The following is a 20,168-nucleotide window of genomic DNA, read 5'->3' as shown; positions in this document are numbered from 1 at the left end:
TTGAATGGAAGGAAGAGATAAAGGAAGAGACAGAGAGATAGAAAAAGGAAGAAAGTAAGAAAGAAATAAAAGAAAGAAAAGGAGGAAGGAAGGAGGAGTCTTCCACCTACTGGTTCATTTCTCATTTGGGATTGATCTGGGTCTCCCACATGGATGGCAGGGACCCAACTACTTGTTGATTCCAAAGGTGTATATTGTTTATGTGTTTTAAACTGGATATCATGTAATCATTAAATTCTTTTTTTTTAAAGATTTATTTATTTTATTACAAAGTCAGATATACAGAGAGGAGGAGAGACAGAGAGGAAGATCTTCCATCTGATGATTCACTCCCCAAGTGAGCTGCCAATCAGAAGCCAGGAACCAGGAACCTCTTCCGGGTCTCCCACGTGGGTGCAGGGTCCCAATGCATTGGGCCGTCCTCGACTGCTTTCCCAGGCCACAAGCAGGGAGCTGGATGGGAAGTGGAGCTGCCGGGATTAGAACCGGCGCCCATATGGGATCTTGGGGCTTTCAAGGTGAGGACTTTAGCCGCTAGGCCATGCCGCCGGGCCCAATCATTAAATTCTACTAGACATTTTGAGGCTGCACAGAAATTCTCCCCAAGACAATAACCAGTGAAGAAGAAAGCAGGGCAGATGAACAGAATTTACTAGAGGCATCACTTGGTCTCCAGAATAAGGCTGTTACTTAAAACTAAGACTCCATACTTATATTTCATTTGTAACAGTCATTTCTTTAGGGTCCAGAATGATAGCCTAGCAGCTCAAGTCCTGCCTTGAGCACGCCAGGATCCCATATGGGCACCAGTTCTAATCCTGGCAGCTCCGCTTCCCTTCCAGTTCCCTGTTTGTGGCCTGAGAAAGCAGTTGAGAATGGCCCAAAGCTCTGGGACCCTGTAGCTGCGTGGGAGACCCAGAAGAGGCTCCGGGCTCCTGGCTTCAGATTGGTTCAGCTCCAGCCATTGCGGCCCATTGGGGAGTGAGCCATCGGAAGGAAGATCTTCCTCTCTGTCTCTCCTCTCTGTATATCTGCCTTTCCAATAAAAATAAATAAATCTTTTTTAAAAAAGTTACTTGTTTAAGCTTTTTGTTGCAGTATTACAGAAGTCCACAAATTGTAAGTGTTCCGGTGATATGTTTTAAACTGGACAATAAATACTATTTAAATAGTACCAAATCAAGAAACCAGTTTATAGCTCCCCAAACTCTACCTCTTGCCTCTTTTTTGCTATTCCTCCAAATAACCACTGTTTTGATTACTGACGGCACATATAAGGATACCTTAAACATTTCTGTATAATGGAATGAAAATACAAGTTTAGGTTGGTGCAAAATATTTCTGAATTTGCACATATGAAGAATCTTCAAAAACTTAATAGAAAATGAATATGTGAGAAGAATCATTGAAAAAACGTTTTGCACCACAATAGAATTATTTTTCATTCCATTTTAACTAGGTTTTTAAAAAATATTTTCATATTAGTTTTTATTCTTATCGTTCCTTGTACCAATATAATAGAATATGTAATGTTTTACGTTTTATTTTTTTCATCCAGCATTCTGCTTATGAGATTTCTTCCTTTTATTGTGTGTAATTTTTAAACTGTCTTTTTGCTGGGTTTTTTACAAGTTTTAGTTGTATGAGCATTAGCACAATTTGCTTATCCTGTTGGGAACGTTTCTAGTGCTTTTTTTGTCTATTATTACTGGACATGTCAAGACCATCCTTAAACATAGCTTTTGGTGAACATATGCAGGCATTTCTGTTGGGTACATCATGAGGGTAAAATTCTTTGGTCTTGGGGAATGTGTTCTAGCTGTGTGTTAGAATTCTAGTGACTCCACTGTATTTTCATCAGGCCTGAGCATTTTCCATCTTGCTCATTTTAATTATTCTGTTAGCAGTGGTAAGAGATTGCATTGTGATTTTCATTTTCATTTTCTATATGACTTAAAGAAGTTTGGTACTTTTTATTAATATTTTTTTGACCATGTCAATATCTTTCATGTGAAATGTTCTTATCTTTTGCCCATTTTTGGATGGCTTCCTGTCTTCACTGACTGCTGACATATATTTATATATTGCAGATATGTTCTTTTTGGGGTGAAGAGGAGAATCTACAGGAATGAATACATTTTTAAACGTGTGGTTAAATGATGTTGTGTCACTTAAAACTGTGGCTTTTTAAAAAATGTGACGTGGCTGAAACAGTCAGTTTGGGTACCAGCAAAGCTGTCCATTTGATATTCCACCAAAGTAAAGGCCTATATAGTCTGGCTTGGTTGAATGAGGGTTAAGAATTCCTCTAGAACTTCAAAGAGGACTTTTAACTCTAATTTTGTCAGGCATAGACATGGAATGGCACCTCGTGCCTGCTTCTTGCTGCTGAAACAGGGGGCATAAACAGGAAACAGTATTTAATTTGAAATGGGCTGTGTTGTTGAATTTTCTGCATTTTCTGTTTTCTCTATTTGACTTTTAAAGCAGGTTGCACTAGAATTACTGTATTGTCACTCATGGCTCCTTTGTGTCCAGCAGAATTTTAGATGATCCTCAGGTTGGTTCTTAATGATCTCTCAAGAACCCACACAAACAAACCAATGCATCATTGAATCCAATTGTGAACAAGCAAACAGTAGGACTTTTAGTCTGTCAGATTCTTCAGGGAATTGCCTAATCGTCTCAGATATCCTAAAATTCTTCTCTCTTCTATACTGTTATGTCAGCTGTATTTCAAACATATCATTTTATAATTGGTGGGGAATAATACATTTCTCTCCTATGAAATCTACTGTCACTTCCAGATAAAGCATGTGTATGTGAATCTTTGAGCTGTTCTATCTCTACATAGTCTTGACATTAATTCACTTTCCTGTTCATACTCGTTAGGGAATCTATTGTCAGTTTAAAAAATAAGTAGTTACAAGACTGGGAGAAATAGAAACTGACAAATCAACTAAAAGGACAATTGTAATATAAACATGCATCAGTACTTAAGACCACATCCATCTCAGGATTAATATTGAACTGTTTATATGTTAGACATACTAAAAGGCTAAGATATCAGATAAAGCAGACAGTTAGTTATGAATTTTATTTCTACAAATGTGTATCATCAGGAGAACAATGCCTTTAATGCACAAACTGTGGCAGCCTAGTTTGATTTTCCTTCTCGACATGTTGCCATTACGTCTAAGAAGAAATGGAATGAGTTTTTTTCCAGGCATATGGTTAATATCTGGAGAAAATGAGGCTAAGAAGATTTAGAGATGAGTACTCACCTTTTTAAATCCAAACTCTAAAACAAATACATATGCAGTTATATATAAGTCCAAAACTGTTTGAGAAGATTTACCCATTCTATGGAGATGAGTGGTGCTTTGCACTTATAATGATAGTGTCCATAGTCATTCAGGCCTTGGAAAGTGATTGGCTTTTACCTTGGTACAGGGTAGCAAATAGATTATAGAAACAGAGTGTGATAGGTCATCATGTGTAAGCAACTGATGGCTCTTCGTTTTGAGGACAGTATCTACTTGCTTTGGATTTGATGGCATATCAAATTACATACCAGTTCTTACTATGCTAAATATGCATCTTTCCACTTTTTGCCTGGTAACTCAGTAGCCTTAGTTATACCTGATTTAAGTTGCTCAAGAGCAAGAACTAGGGATGTTCATTGTCTTAAAATATTGTTGATGGACAAACAAGACAAATATTAACTAAAGCACATACAATAGTTGCCTAATTGGGATCTGTTGTAATAGTTAAACCATGGGTCCCTTTCTGAGTAGTAAGCTTTCCTGAGCAGTCTAACATACCAACATGCCATAATAATAATTCACCTGCCTATTGCATAGTTGTTTTTTCTGAACTCTTTTACATTCGTCCCTGAGAAGAGCGGATAGAATTAGCAATAGTAAAGATAGGGAATAGAGTCTGTGTGGCCCAACTCAGCAGAGTTATCTCAAGGTTCATTAAATTACATGCCTTTAATGTTTTGTGTAAAAGCATGAACCACTCGTGTATATTCTACAACATTTCCCCTTCTCATGATGAGCAGGCTAGACACAAAACTCACTAGATCATCAAGCCCTTTCTGACATGATGTGTATACACCTCCAGGTTCAAAAGCAAAAGCAAGCAACATGCATACCCTGTTAGACTTCTGTTACAGATTTCCTCAACCTGCATACATGTGTATTATAGCCAAAGGTGACCCAGGTGTGACTTTCCTGGGGTGGCAGTAGAGAGTAACAATGCCATTTGAATGTGTCCTGTGGAAAAAAACCAACAATACCTGTGCAGAACATCAGGACAGATGCACATCAAAGTGACAGGAACAGCCTGAAGTGTTAGTGGCCAAGAGGGAGTGGCCATAATGTACAACTCCATAAAAATACTCTCATTTCCTGGCAGTTGGCAGAATTTCTAAGCCACAATACTCTCTCTCTTTTGTTCTAGTTTAAGTTCCAACAAAGCTTGTCTAAGTCACACATTGGCCTTTTGTCAGTTTCTATTTGCAAGTAAGCCAAAGAAATTGGGGTCAGTAGCAATGTCCAATCACCCAATTTTACCTAATCACACCCAATTTACCCTAAGTCCATAGTTTCCAATACCACTTTTGAATGTGGAGATCAATTGTCTTTTCTCCCCAATCTACACCTTGTGGGAAAATCTTCTTTTTGTCAATGAATTATACCTTTGCTGTTTGTTTGTTATGGAGGGATTTTGGGATGTGGGGATTTGCATACAGATAGTGTGAACCTGTTGCTTTGTAACAATAACAGCTTGAAAGCCAAAGTCACTTCTGAACTTGGATACTAGTTTTTTGAAATCTGGTGTCATTGAAATTGATAATTAGTGGAGGCATTCAAGACAATATTATCAATGTTTGGAAAAGAGGGGAATGAGAAAGAAATGAAGATACCTAAGAACAAGGAAAAGAGATTGATACTGACAAGCATGATGCCACCTGTCTGTATTGATGGAATTTGTGTCAGTTCTACTTGCAGACTAGTGTTTGTGGGGGTAGACATAATAAATAGGATAGTATCCACTACACAAAAGAAAGACACAGGTTATTATTAAATTCTTTTCCACAGAATAGGGTCTAGAAGTAGAGTCAGCAACTTCTTAGTATATTTATTTTTAAAATTAATTTATTTTTATTGGAAAGGCAGATACGCAGAGAGAAGGAGAGACAGAAAGGAGGATCCTCCATCCGATGGTTCACTCCCCCAAGTGGTCACAATGGCTGGAGCTGAGCTGATCCAAAGCCAGGAGTCAGGAACTTCTTCCGGGTCTCCCATGTGGGTGCAGGGTCCTAAAGTTTTGGGCCATCCTCAACTGCTTTCTCAGGTCACAAGCAGGGAGCTGGATGGGAAACAAGGTTACCAGGATTAGAACTGGTGCCCAAATTTAATCCCGGCATGTTCAAGGCAAGGCCTTTAGCTGCTAGGCAACCATTCCTGGCCCTTTAGTTTATTTATATAGCAATGAAAACATGTCAAGACACAAACAAACCTCTGTAGAGAGATAGGCTTTGAGAAACAAAGTGATCGATATTTTTTGCTTTATTTTCAATGAATTCACCAGAACATTTTTAAAAATATGTTTTGTTTTGCTTTTATTATTACGCCTTGTGATAACTACTCAATGTAAACATACAATAATGCTATAAAATAGGCCATAAGAAGGGACTGTTATTCCTAATCCAAGTGACTTGCCAGAGTTGTATTTGGTAGTAACTAGAGGAAACACCCTCAGCGTTCTGTGAACAAGAAGAGGAACCTGAAAAAATGTCCTGAAGAATCTAGTGTCCAACTCTGTTGGTGTCTAAGATATTTTTCACTCAAAGGAAACAAGGGTTTCTTGGGAGAATGGCTGATTCTAGTACTGGGACAGTACTGATGAGCCTGGGGAATCTTATAATACAAGGAAGTAAAGAAGTTCTCTTATTCTCTCCAAAATGAAAACAAAACAAAACAAAACAAAATCTGTTCTTTTAGGGATGTTGTAAAAACAATGTAGAAGACTCTGGCACAATGGTTCAATTGGCTCATCCTCCCACTTCAAGATCTGGGATCCCGTATGAACCCCAGTTTACATCGTGGCTGCTCCACTTCCCATCCAGCTCACTGCTTGTGACCTGGAAAAGCAGTCGAGGATGGCCCAAGTGCTTGGGACCCTGCACCCACATAGGAGACTTTGAAGAAACTCCTCTCTGCTGGCTTCAGATTGGTTCATTTGTGGCCATTGTGGTCACTTGGGGAGTGAACCAATGGAAGGAAGAACTTTTGCTCTCTTCTCTTTGTAAATCTTCCTTGCCAATAAAAATCAATACATTAAAAAAATATATCCATATAAGTCAACCAAGAGAATTTCCAATCGTGAAAATCAGAAGTTTGCACCAAAATATATAATGTTGTATTATAAGCTAAAATATTAAATACTCATGTATCCATACTGGTGAAAATAAATGATTGACTACATAAATCTTAGGCAGTAGACAAATTCCTTAGGTAAGGCAATTCCAGATGTTATGTGTAGTTAATCTTCAAAAAGCAAGAATATACCTCCTGCTCCTGAATTGAGTGCTCCATTTAGTAACTTATTTGCAAAGATATGGAAACTGGGGACAAAAACCAAACCAAACAACAACAATAACAAAAAACTCTTGAATTAAGTCTAATAATGAGTAGTACTTCAGAAAAACAACGAACAACAAAAATGAGACAGGCACATCCTATGAAACACCTGGCCAGTCCTAAAACTATTCACTGTCATTAAGCTCTCAGTAAGAAACACCTAGGTAAGAAAAACTGGAAAAGACAGCTACCTATGATATGGTATTTGAGATGAGCTCATGGAACAGAAGAAGGATATTAGCCAGAACTAAGAACGTATAAATAAAGTATGGAATTTCATTGCAGCATAGTTACACTTATTCATTGATTGTGGCACATGTACCAGTGCCAATGTACGATGTAAATAGCAGGGGAAGAGTAGAAAATAAATGGGTGCTTTAACTACCTGCACCTTTTCTGTAGATTTAAATCTATTCTGAAAATTTAAAAAGGGCTTAAGAGGGCACTTCAAAGAGTTTATAGAAAATCTGCATTATAAAAAAGTTACATATAAATTTCAGAATGCTCTTGACACAACCACAAACTTTTAAAAATAAAATTTGTGTTTACTTGAGAAGTAGAAAGAGAAAGAAGAGATAATGAATGCTGGAATAGCTGTGCTGGGTCCAAAGCTAGGACTCATTGCATGTGTCCCAGCTGGATGATCAGAAATTCAAACACTTGTGCTGGAACTGCTGATTTCCAAGATCTGAAATCAGGAAGTATCAGGTATTAAGCCCAATTACTTTAATATGTAACATGGGCATTTGATTTTTTTTTCTTTTAAAAGGCACAGTTAGAGAGTGTTCTCTTCCTCTTATTAGTTCACTTCCCAAAAGGCTGCGATGGCCAGGGCTGGGCTAGATGAAAGACCAGACCCAGAAGCTTCTTCAGGTCTCTCAAATGAGTGCAGGGGCCCTACTTTGGGCCCTTTTCTGCTGCTTTCCCAGGTACGTCAGAAGCAAGTTGGATTGGATGTAGAGCAGTGGAGATTTGCACTGGTGTCCAGATGGGATACTAGCGTTGTAGGCAGTGGGTTTACCGCTCTGCCATATGCTGGCTACAACATGAACTCCTTAACTATTTTACTAACATTCATCACTTGCTTCTGTTTTCTATAAATATTTAAAAATGCCCTTGGGCACAGAGCAGTAGCTCAGTGGATAAAAGTCCTCACCTTGCACGTGCTGGGATCCCACATAAGCGCTGGTTCTAATCAAGGCATCTTTGCTTCCCATCGAATTCCCTGCTAGTGGCCTGGGAAAGTAGTCGATGATGGCCCAAAGCCTAGGGATCCTGCACCTGTGTGGGAGACCTGAAATAGACTCCAGGCTCCTGGCTTCAGATTGGCTCAGCTCCAACCGTTGTGGTCCATTGGGGAGTGAATCGATGGATGGAAGATCCTCCTCTCTGTCTCTCCTCCTCTCTGTATATCTGACTTTGTATATGTGACTTTCCAATAAAAATAAATGTATCTCTCTTTTTGAAAAAGAATAGTTCAGTAGACTGGTGTCCTATTTGGAAATTCAGAGAAGAGAGAAACACTAAATAGGAAGCAGCTGCTCCAAAATTACTGTGGATACGAAATTTCTTATTACTGGATTCTGACTATGGACTGTGTTGCTTGGACTGCTCTATTGAAAATGGCTTTGTTTGTTTTATTTTTTAACTGTGTATTCCTGTGGTATTGGGCAGAGCTTTCAACAACTATGTTACTGGTTGTGTATGACATTACCGTTTTTTTTTCATAGTGTCCAATAATTGGGAAATTATATATTTTGACCTGAAACATAATTCAGTAGAAGCTGATATTACTTCCTAAGTTCATATCGTATTACATTCATTTTTCATCATCCATGAACAGGGACAATGCTACTTTTCTCTGTATCATACCAATTTTTGTATATGTGCTGCCGAGGCAAGCACAGTGTTATGTTCACTTTAATCATTTTTATTTATTTATTTATTTATTTATTTATTTATTTATTTATTTATTTAGATGTATTTATTTTTATTTGAAAGCCACATATACAGAGAGGAGGAGAGACAGAGAGGAAGATCCTCCATCCAATGGTTTACTCCCCAAGTGGCCGCAATGGCTGGAGCTGAGCCAATCCGAAGCCAGGAGCCAGGAACCTCCTCCGGGTCTGCCTTCTGGGTGCAGGGTCCCAAGGCATTGGGCTATCTTCGACTGTTTTCCCAGGCCAGAAGCAAGGAGCTGGATGGGAAGTGGAGCTGCCAGGACCATAACCGGCGCCCATTTGGGATCCCGGGCATGCAAGGCAAGAACTTTAACCACTATGCTATTGTGCCAGACCCATCATTTTAATCATTATTTTTAAACAACTTAATCAGAAAGAGGCAAAGTTACAGTGAAAATGGATGGACAGATGGATAGTTACCTAGTTTGCTAGCTAGATATAGACAATTGTTGGTGACGTTCTCATTGATTGTCCAGATGTCCACGATGGCTAGGGGCAGGCCAGGCCAATGTCAGAAACCAGTAACTCAGTCAGCTTCTCCCACACGGATAGCAGAAAATTCAGTTACTCGAGCCAATACCACTGCTTCCTGGGTCAGCAGTAGCAGGGAGTTAGAATCAGCAGCTTAAAATCAATTCCAGGTATTTCAGTCTGGGGCCCAGCTGTCTTCACTGGTATCTTGACCGCTATATCCCAAATCTACCCCTTAAGTCTCATATTTTAGAAGAAGTGTTTGGTTATTCATATGGACCTGCTGCCTTCCACCAGAGATGCACTTTGATTATCAAAATTATTTTCTACTGCAAAATATAGTGGGAAGAAAACATGAAGTTCTTTAAGCATTTTGTAAACCCAGCCCTTCAGTAGCAATCACAGGAGTTCTCATGAAGTCTGGATAGAAATACATCCTCTGCTTGCTTGCTGTTCTAATCACCATCTCCTAAGCCTGCCGAGCTAACAGATAGCATAAATCTGTGTTTGCTGAAAATATCACATTGTGTTCTTGAGAACATCAGCATGGAAATGATCTCCAGAGTAAAATTTGTATGACATGTATGAAATCTCTACAAGGAATGTTGGATTATTGCACTCTGTAGCTTTGAAAATTATCTTGCTTGGATAGCAGTAGAAAGCTTCAATAAACTTGTATGAATTATAGATGACACCAAGTATCCTTGTGAAGGTAGCTATGGAATGCTTTTCTAAGACTGTCCCTACAGCCCATGGATATTATTATGTGCCTGACATACCAGAAATCTACTTTTCAAAATATGTTAGTGGTCTAAGTTTTTTTTTTAAAGCAATCTGGGATTAATACTCAGAATACTTTTCTTTCTGCTTTTTTAAATTTGCAGAACTATTTTTTTAGTGTTTTATCCTGAAAAAGAAGTCATGGCTTTTAAACAATTATCCCAAAGACAAATTGATTTCAAAGAAAGGCTGTCTGTGAAGATGTGGGGGGATAAAACCAACGTTGATTTTGGAGTGTAGCTTGCTATTAGATCAGATACGTAGCAGACATAGGAGAAATATCTTTGCAGTCAGTAGAAAATGTGGTGATATGCAGATGAGAGGCTCCAGATCAACACTGTCTTTTTGAAAGGAACACAGCTGATTGAATTGAAATTTCTTTATCTTTTAAGAAAAAGTTTGCTAATTTTTATTTGAGATGGAGAGTTAAAGAGATAAGGAGAAATTAGAGAGAGAGAGAGAGAGAAATAGCTTTCATCCAATGTTTCACTCTCCAAATGCCCACAATGAGCAAAGCTGAGCTGATCCAGGAGTTTCTTCCAGGTCTTCCATATAGGTGCAGGGCCCAACATCTTGGGAAATCCTCCAGTGCAGTTCCAGGCCAGCAGTAGACGGTTGGATTGGAAGTGGAGCAATCAGGACACAAACAGGGACCCATATGGGATGCCAATGTTAGTAGAGGATTAACCTGTTGAGCCACAATGCCAGTCCTTGAATTGACATTCTCTAAAATAACTTTGTTTATATGCTCTCTGTATGAAAAGGAAAGTTTCAGAATAAATGCTTATGTTAAGAAATTAGAAAATGGTCTAACCATACATCTAAAGCAATAGCAAAACATCCCAAGATTAGCAGAAAAAAAATAATCAAAATAAGAGGAGAAATAAACCAAAAGAGACCAAAAGAGCAAAACATAGGATCAATGAATAAAAGAGATGCTCTTTGATAAAGTCAACCACAGAGGTTTTTGATTACACAAATAATTAAAAAAAGGAGGGAGAAGATATGAATTAATAGAATCAGATATGAAAAAGGCAATATACCAATGGATATCTTGGACATATGTTATAAAAACCATAAGGATTGAAGCAACTATATGCCAGCTCATCAGAAGACTAGAGAAATGAATGGATTTTTGGACATATAATATCTACCAAAATTGCATAATGAGATAATTAATGATCTAAATAGATCTATAACTAGAATAAGATTACTCAGAAATAAAATTATTCCTGACAAAGAAAGGCCCTAGACTGGTTGGCTTTAATGTTGAGTTCCACCATATATTCCAAGAAGAAACACCCCAATCCTCTACAAGCTATTCCAAACAGTAGAAACAGAGGCAATCCTTCCAAACTCTTTGTATGACACCAACATTACTTGAATACCAAAGCCAGATAGAAACACAACAGAGAAAGAATTACAGACTGATAGCCATGATGAACATAGACAAAGGAAATCCTCAACACAATGCTAGCCAACAGAATCCAGCAATATATCAAAAAGATCAGACACCTGGAACAGGTGGTATTCATCCCTGGCATGCAAGGATGCTTTAACATACACAAATCAGTAAATGTGGTATACCACATCAACAAACTGAAGAATAAAAGCCATATGATCATCTCCATAGGTACAGAGAATGCATTTGATGAAGTCCAACAACAGTTCATGCTTAAAACCCTAAGCAAGATAGGCATAGAAGGAACTTTGTATACACGATCAAAGCAATATGCAAAAAACTCAATGCCAGCATCATACTGAACAGGGAAAAACTGCAAGCCTTTCCACTAAGATCTGGACCTAGACAAAGATGTTCAGTTTCACCACTGCTGTTCAAGATAGTATTGGAAATTCTTGCTGGAACTCTTAGGCAGCAAAAAGAAATGAAAAGAAGTGTAACCAGAAATGAGGAAATATAATTCTCTCTATTAGCAGATGACATGATTTTATACATAGGAAAACCAAAAGCCTCAGTCAGGAGCCTATTGGAACTCATAAGAGAGTTTGACAGAGTAGCAGGATATAAAATTAATGAACATAAATTGATGGCCCTGGTATTCGCAAAGAATACCAAGGCTGAAAAGAACAAGTAAGTACAGTCCTCTTTAAAATAGTGAAGAAGAATCTTAAACACTTTGGAGTCAACGAAACCAAAGATGTATAATAGCTCTGCGATTGAAATTGTGAAACATTAAAAAAAAAAGAAATAGATGAAGACTTTAAAAGATGAAGACATTTACCATGTTCCTGGATTCGTAAGATCAACATTATAGGGCCCGGTCGCGTAGCCTAGTGGCTAAAGTCCTCAGAACGCGCCGGGATCCCATATGGGCGCCGGTTCTAATCCCGGCTGCTCCACTTCCATCCAGCTCCCTGCTTGTGGCCTGGGAAAGCAGTTGAGGACGGCCCAATGCATTGGGACCCTGCACCCGCGTGGGAGACCCGGAAGAGGTTCCAGGTTCCCGGCATCGGATCGGCGCGCACCGGCCCGTTGCGGCTCACTTGGGGAGTGAAACATCGGACGGAAGATCTTCCTCTCTGTCTCTCCTCCTCTCTGTATATCCGGCTTTCCAATAATAATAAAATCTTTAAAAAAAAAAAAGATCAACATTATAAAAATGTTCATGTTACTAAAAGTCATATACAGATTCAATGCAATTCCCATCAAAATTCCAACAGCATTCTCAGAAATAGAAAAGTTGATTCAGAAATTCACCTGGAGAGACAAGAGACCATGAAGAGCCAAAACTACTGAAGAATGCTTATACATTGAGGAATCACAATTCCAGATTTGAAAACATGCTACAGGGAAGTGGTCAGGAACACAGTCTGGTACTGGTACAGAAACAGAGAAGAAGACCAGCGGAACAGAGTAGAAGCTTGAGAAGGGAGCCCACACGTGTGCAGCTAACTAATATTCGACTGGAGAACTGAAAATAAATCTGGGACAGAGTTTGGTCTCTCAAAACAATGCTGTTACTTCTCTCTTTATGCAAAAAATCTGCTCTAAATTGATCAAGGATTTAAATGCAGAGAAAAATATATGAAGAACTCTGAAAATATAGGAATGCTTTGATAAAATTTTTGGTTAAGATTTCTTAGAAAAGTCACCAAAAGCACAGGCAGTGAAAGCCGAAATAAACAAGCGGAAGTGAATCAAACTAAGAAGCTTCTGAGTAGCAAAGGAAACAGTCAAGAAGATGAAGAAGCAGCCCACAGAATGGAAGAAAATCTTTGCGCCCTACACAGCAGATAGAGGACCATGTAAAAAGATCTTCAGAACCTTGATGACAGCAAAACAAACAACCCTGTGAAGAAATGGATGAAGGAAATGAATAGGCATTTTTCAAAGGAATAAATTCAAAAGGCTGATAGACATATGAAAAAGTATTGCTAGTGAAATGCAAATGAAAACCACATTGAGGTTCCACCTAACTCCAGTGAGATTGGCTTATATTCAGAACTCTACTGATAATACCTGCTGGCATCGATGTGGGAAGAAAGGTACCCTACTGCACTGTTAGTGAGAGTGTAGGTTAGTATAGCCTCTATGGAAGTCAGTATGGGGAGTAATAAGACAACTGTAAATTGACCTACCAAATGAGGAAGTGAAATCTGCATATGAGAAACTGACCTGCAATCCTATATTTATAGTAGCATAATCCAGAATAGCAAAGGCATGGAAACAACCCAGATGCCCGTCAAAAGAGGAATGGATAAAGAAACTATGGTGCATCTACTCTATGGAATGCTATTTAGATATTAGAAGTAATGAAGTTCTACCATTTGAAACAAAATGGTCCCAAGTAGATACCATTATGTTCAGTGAAAAAAGCCAATCCCGAAGTACAAACACCACATGTTTGCTGTGATATAAGACAACTTTAATGCAAAATACGAGATAAATTGATATACAGGTAAACATGTGTATACATATATTCATCTAGGGGAACTGTATAACCGTATAATGTTTTAGAGTTTAGATACATTGCCATATGCATCTCTACTCCCGAATATAATATGGATCTCAATAAAACTGTAAAATATATCTTTTTAAAAAATTTTTTTAAAGATTTATTTTATTTTTATTACAATGTCAGATATACTGAGAGGAGGAGAGACAGAGAGGAAGTGGAGCTGCCGGGATTAGAACCAGCGGCCATATGGGATCAAGGCGAGGACCTTAGCCACCAGGCCACGCTGCCGAGCCCCTGTAAAATATATCTTGATAATAGGATACTGGACTTTACCATTGTCTATACCAACAATGTCACGATACACTTAAATAGCAGAATAATGGACTTATGACTCTAGCTGAAGGACTATACTGTTGTTATAACATCTGGAAAAACAATGGGGGTGTCAGGAGGGGTATTAGGAGGGTGGAAGGGGAAATTTCTGAGCCTTCCAACTTGATCATGAGGAAAAGAAAAACAGCCACACAGTATTTCATTATTTTCAGCTCTAGTTTTTCATTCTTTGTTGAGCTCGTATGAGATAGACGATGGTAGGAGTCTGGGACAGTGCCCAGGTGTGGAGGCCTACCACATATGTAGGGCACAGCAGCTGTTAATAAACCATGTTCTGACTCTGCATAGTCATCCCACCCTTGGGAGGCAATTGCAATGCCCATTTAAACAAAAATCTTTATTATGATGTAATTGGCAAAAACATTTATCTACTTATGTTGTATGAATGACGTTTCTATTTGGAATTAAATACCAAAATCAGATGCGTTAATTTGGCAATCACCCTCTTTTCTGGCTTATGTCACAGTCATTTAAAAAAAATAGAATTCTTATCTTCCTGGTTATGTAATAAATTCCCCACAAACATCCCTTTGGCATGTCCAGGGTAAATACCTATTAAATGTTATTTAATTAATTATGTATCCAGAATAAGTAGTTATTAAATGTTATTTAATTAATTATGTATAAAAGGAAAAGAAAGAGCCTCTCCTCACGGCCAGTGCGAGGTATAGCTCTCTAATTCATTGCCTGCAGTCCAGCATCACACAGGGATACTAGTGGTCCACTTCCAGTCCGGCTCCCTCTGATTGTGCCTGGGAGAGCAGCAGAAGATGGCTCAAGTTCTTGGGCCCCTCTGACCACCTTGGATACCTGGATGAACCTCCTGGCACCTCACTTTAGTGTGACCCAGTCCTGGCTGATGTTGCTATTTGGGGAACGAACCAACAAGTGGAAGATCTCTTTCTTTCTCTGCCTCGCCCTTCTGTAACTCCTCGTTTAAAACAAGTACAGAAAATATATATATATATAAAAAGCAAGACAAAACAAAAATAAATGCCACAACACAACTTCTTCTCTAAAGAGATGCATCCCAAACTTGGGGAGCTCTTGTTTTTAAATGTTTGTTCTTCATTCTAACCCTATCAACAGTAGCTCACTGCCTGAGAACTGCTACCTCTTGTCTGTTGTTTTAGAAAGCTCAAGAAGACATTTGCATTTTTTTTGTTCCTTGGTCACTTTTAATTTCTCTAAGGTAGTTATCCTGAGCTACCTTTTGGAATTATTTAAATTCTCTTCCCTGGGTTTCATTTTTTAAGAAAAGATTTAGTTTTACTTTTATTAAAAGGCAGCAGAGTGGAGAGACAAAGATCTTCCATCCCCAAATGACTGCAAGGACTGGAGCTGAGCTGATGCAAAGCCAGGAACCAGGAGTATCCCCTGGGTTTTCCACATGGTGCTTGGACCTAAAGAATTGGGTCATCTGTTGCTGCTTTCTCAGGCCCCTAAGCAGGGAGTAGGATGGGAAGTAGAGTAACTTGGACAAAAAACTGGTATTTGTATGGGATTCCAGTTCCAAAGGCAGAGGCTTGACGTAAAATGTCGGGTGCCAGGGCCTCTGTTTGTGTTTTTAGTTCAATTGGTTGTGGAGTTGAATAGATTTGTAGTTTTCTTAGCTACGTGTATGTATGTACACTCACATATTTTTCCTTCACTGTTGTTATTTTTTTAAAGATTTATTTATTTTTATTGGAAAGGAAGATATAAAGACAGGAGGAGAGACAGAGAGGAAGATCTTCCATCCAATGATTCACTCTCCAAGTGGTCACAACGGCCAGAGCTGAGTCGATCCAAAGCTGGGGGCCAGGAGCTTCCTCCGGGTCTCCCACGTGGGTGCAGGGCCCCAATGCATTGGGCCGTCCTCGACTGCTTTCCCAGGCCACTAGCAGGGAGCTGGATGGGAGCAGGGCCGCTGTGATTAGAACCGGTGCCCATATGGGATCCTGGCTCGTTCAAGGTGAGGACTTTAACCACTACGCTATCGCACTGGGCCCCACTGCTGTTATTTTTAGTGTGATTTTTTTTTTTGTGGAAGGTAGTTTCCTCTTCCATTCTCTGCCCAGAACATACATATGTATTATAGTTTAGATATTGGCAAGAGGACTCTTCTGAACCCTATGCTTTACGCTGGCACTTCTCAGACTGAAGATTCATTCCATGGGATGGAGGCGGGTGTGTTTCTATATGGAACATGAGTACCCTTCTTCTAGACCATGCTTTCAGTACCTTCTCCTAGAATTCACTTACCTCAGGGACTATAAACCCACCTGCAGAGTCTGTGTAGGCTCCTGAGTCTCATTTGTCAAGGTCAAACCAGGCTGCCAGTGTGGACTCCTAGACATTAAAGAGAACTGCTTGCACAGAGTGCTGCTGGTACTTGATGGCTGGCCCTTCCCAGTGTGAAATGGAGCTGTGCATGTGACAGAAAGATGAGCCAACTGTGAGCTGGAGGATGGGGGTTACCCCTGCCTGCTACTACTGTATGCTTCAAAATCTCAAGGGCTGTGAGAAGGCTAAGTTAGAACCTTACCTTGCAGGTGTTTCCAAGGACATGTTTATCAATTTGAGCAGAAAAATTATTTTTACACAGATATTGTGCCGATTGAGATTAAATATCCATTTGTAGGTCCTGTGTATTTCTATTTATGACCCTACCTGGGCATTGCCAAAATTAGCGTCAGCTTAGTGAACAGCCAGCAAACTCAGGGTAATTGAATTTTAGGACTATGTTTTTCTCTACTTCTATGAAAAATGCTGTTAAATTTGATTAGAGATTGTATGAATCTGTAGGCTGCTCTGGGTAATGGTGACGTTGTAACAGTATTAACATGTTCTAATTCATGACCACAGCTTTCTTTCCATTTTTATGGTGTCGTCTTTAATTTCTTTGATTGATGTTTTCTTGTTTTCAAGGTAGAAGTTTTTCACTTCCTTATGCAAGTGTAGTCATAAGTATTTTATTTAGGTATCTCCTATAGTAAATGTGATTGTTTTCTTGATTTCCTTTCTAAATAGCTTGCTGCTAGTGTGTAGAAACCAAATAACTTTATATGTTATTTTGCAGCTTTGTTCAGTCAGATTAGTAGCTCTAACAGTCTTTGTGTAGTATTTCTAGAAATCAGATCATGCTGTTCACAAATAATTTCACTTGTTTCTGTCTGGTGTGCTTTTTTTTTTCTTTCCTAATTGCTGTGGCTAGGCATACTGATTGCTAATTGGCATATTTAAAGATCATTGACCATCAGAAGAATACAAATAAACCCACTCTGAGGTATCAGCTCACACTTAGCGGGGTGACTGTTATCTAAGAAATCAAAAGATTATATTAATGTTGGCAAACATATCAAAAATTAGAACCCATGGACATTGTTGACAGCAATGAAAACACTGGTTAAACTGTTATGGAAAATTAAATGGATGCTTCTAAAATATTCAAAAATCATGCTACTGTATGATCCAGCAATCCAGTTGCTAGGTATATAGCCAAAAGAAATGAAGTCAATTATGCCAAGAAGATGTCTTCCCTTTTATGATGATTTGTAGCATTATTTACCATAGCTAAGATATAGGGAGAATCTAAACGTTTGTTGATAGGTGAATGGATAAAGAGACTGTGGTAACTAAATTTAAAAAGAAAATGTTGTGAATGCATACATTACAATATCATATAGGACTTATAAGGAAGGCAATTCTGCTTTATGGGACAATAGGGATGAAACTTGAGAACATTATGGTAAATAGATATGTCCACCACAGAAGGATAAATACGAAATAATTCCACTTACATTAGGATGTGTCGTGTGATGTAGCCACATGCACAGAAGCATGGGATAGCATGATGTTGGCCTGGGACTGAGGGCAAGGGGCAATGGCGCATTGCTATCCAGCAGGTACAACATTTCAGTTATGCAAATAGATACATTTCTAGGGACCTGCTACACAATACTGTGCCTGTAGTTAACAAATATTTTATTGTACACTTAAAATTTTGCCGTGAATATAGATCACATAGTAAGTCCTCTTAACACTGCAACATTTTAAAACCTGTGCTAAAGAAATTGGACACTAGAGGCATGAACTTTGCTTCTGCTTTGAATGGATCTCTAATCCAACCAGTAACATATATTGCATTTATAAGAAATGGTAATGTAAATTAGAATAGATATTTTCAATGACTTAAGAAGCAGGTAGAGCAGAGGACGTTGTTATTATCATTGTTATTATGCAGCTAAGATCCCTGTCTTTAACTGCTCTGTGACCTTGGGCAGTTGATTTCACCATTTTGGAAGAAGTTCTTACTTGCATAAAGAAGAGACTGAAATAAATGATTTTTAGTTTTTTTCCCCTAAGCACTTACTGTATTTTATTATCTTTCACAAAAATGCGGTTTGTTTTTTTTACTAGCCCCCTTTTCATATCAGTAGTGTCTGATTTATGAATTTTTATTCCCTATAGTTTTTTCTTACTGCCCTAGTCCCTTCCTTCAAACTCAGTGCTATACAAACCGAATTTGCAATATACAAAGTTATCTCTAAGGACTCCACATAAAACAATATTCAAGAGCTTTAAATTCAGAGTGACATTTAAGGATAGAAACAGTCAGATAAAAAGATAAGATTCTGATTTGCTTCAAAATGAATTCTTTGAATCTACATTTCTAAAGTCTAGCAGAAATGGTTGTTGTGGTCATTAAGTGCAGCAAGGTGGAAGCCCCAGAGCCAGGAGAATTTAATAGAAACTTTTGCTTCTTTCTGTGAGCTACAAAATATTTTCGCCTTCCCTGGTGATAAACAATCTCATGAAACTGCTTTCTTTAGTAACTCACATATTCATGGGGACAGCCTTTACTTTCCAGGTTAACTAAAGGCAACAAAGTGACTAGACGGAGTCCACCACTGGGGAGTGGTAGTGAATGAAGGTCAGGGTGAGTGGTGGGGAAAGGTTCTATTTGTTTACTTTAGTAGCAAGTCTGAAATGCCAGGGTGCTTTGGACCTCTGTTACTTTTGAAATAGAGGCATAATGAATCTATACCCAACCATTATAGGCAATTGGAGAGTGAGCCAGCAAATGGACACTCTGTTTTTCAAATCAAATAAAATGATTTTGTTTCAAAATGGGACCAGTGTGGTGGTATAGTGGGGTAAGCTCCTGCCTGTAATGCTGGCATCCCATATGAGCACTGATTTGAATCCCAGCTGCTTTGCTTCTTCTCCAGCCTCCTATAATGCAATTGTGGACGCAGCAGAAGGTGACCAATGTTCTTGAGTTCCTACCACCTACGTGGCAGGCCTGATTGAAACTCCAGGCTATTGGCTTCAGCCTAGCCTAACGTGGCCATTGTGGCCAGGTGGGGAAGAGGAGGGTGAACCAGCAGGTGAAAGATCTATCTTCCTCTGTCTTTCTCTCTGTAACTCTTTTAAATAAATAAATTCATCTTAATAAAAAACCTATCACAGTGTGAACAGTGCAGGAGGAGTCACAAAATCCAAGGACAGAAAGCATGAATCATGTGTACTGCTCTTCCCATATTGGTACAGAATTACAAAGGGCTAAAATATGGTTCCTACCCTTGAACTTCCAATTTAGCTGAGAAAGCAAGCCATACAAAGTGTGTCTTGTGGGTGATGTGTATGAGTTGGTGAGTTAGACAAAGGAAGAGAACATGGTAGATAAGAATAGGTAGACTAGAGAGTTTTTGACTTAGAATAGGAGGAAGAGAATTTTATCAAAATTGTTGAATTGTCTCATCTACTCGTTTCAATTATTCATTTGTTTCACTTTTTCAGTAAGTATGAAGTATTTTCTGTTAGATTGCATTGTTGGCGCCAGTAAATAAAATAAGCATTTAGCAGTGAGATTAACAAATATTGTTTCGCTTTGCAGAGAATGAGCAGGGAGAGGAACGTGGAGCTTATGGAAGAGTGGTATTCTAGCAAGCGTCAGGGGGCACAGAATTAGTCATATGGCTATATTAGGGAAAGATGTCAAAGGT

The 20,168-nt window shown here is 38.7% G+C and overlaps 1 protein-coding gene and 1 non-coding gene across 2 annotated transcripts in view; one reads left to right on the top strand and one right to left on the bottom strand.

The window, feature by feature from the left end:
* Positions 1-20,168, top strand: part of TAFA1 (TAFA chemokine like family member 1) — a 717,432-nt gene that overhangs the window by 30,264 nt on the left and 667,000 nt on the right. The gene's annotated exons all lie outside the window — the stretch shown is intronic.
* Positions 8,453-8,558, bottom strand: LOC118760347 (U6 spliceosomal RNA). Its single transcript, XR_004996732.2, has one exon. It is a non-coding gene; the product is annotated as a U6 spliceosomal RNA (small nuclear RNA).

This window comes from Ochotona princeps, chromosome 21 (genome assembly GCF_030435755.1).
Source record: "Ochotona princeps isolate mOchPri1 chromosome 21, mOchPri1.hap1, whole genome shotgun sequence".
Taxonomy (NCBI): domain Eukaryota; kingdom Metazoa; phylum Chordata; class Mammalia; order Lagomorpha; family Ochotonidae; genus Ochotona; species Ochotona princeps.
Note: the sequence above shows the minus strand (reverse complement) of the source record. Positions and strands in the feature narration are given on the sequence as shown.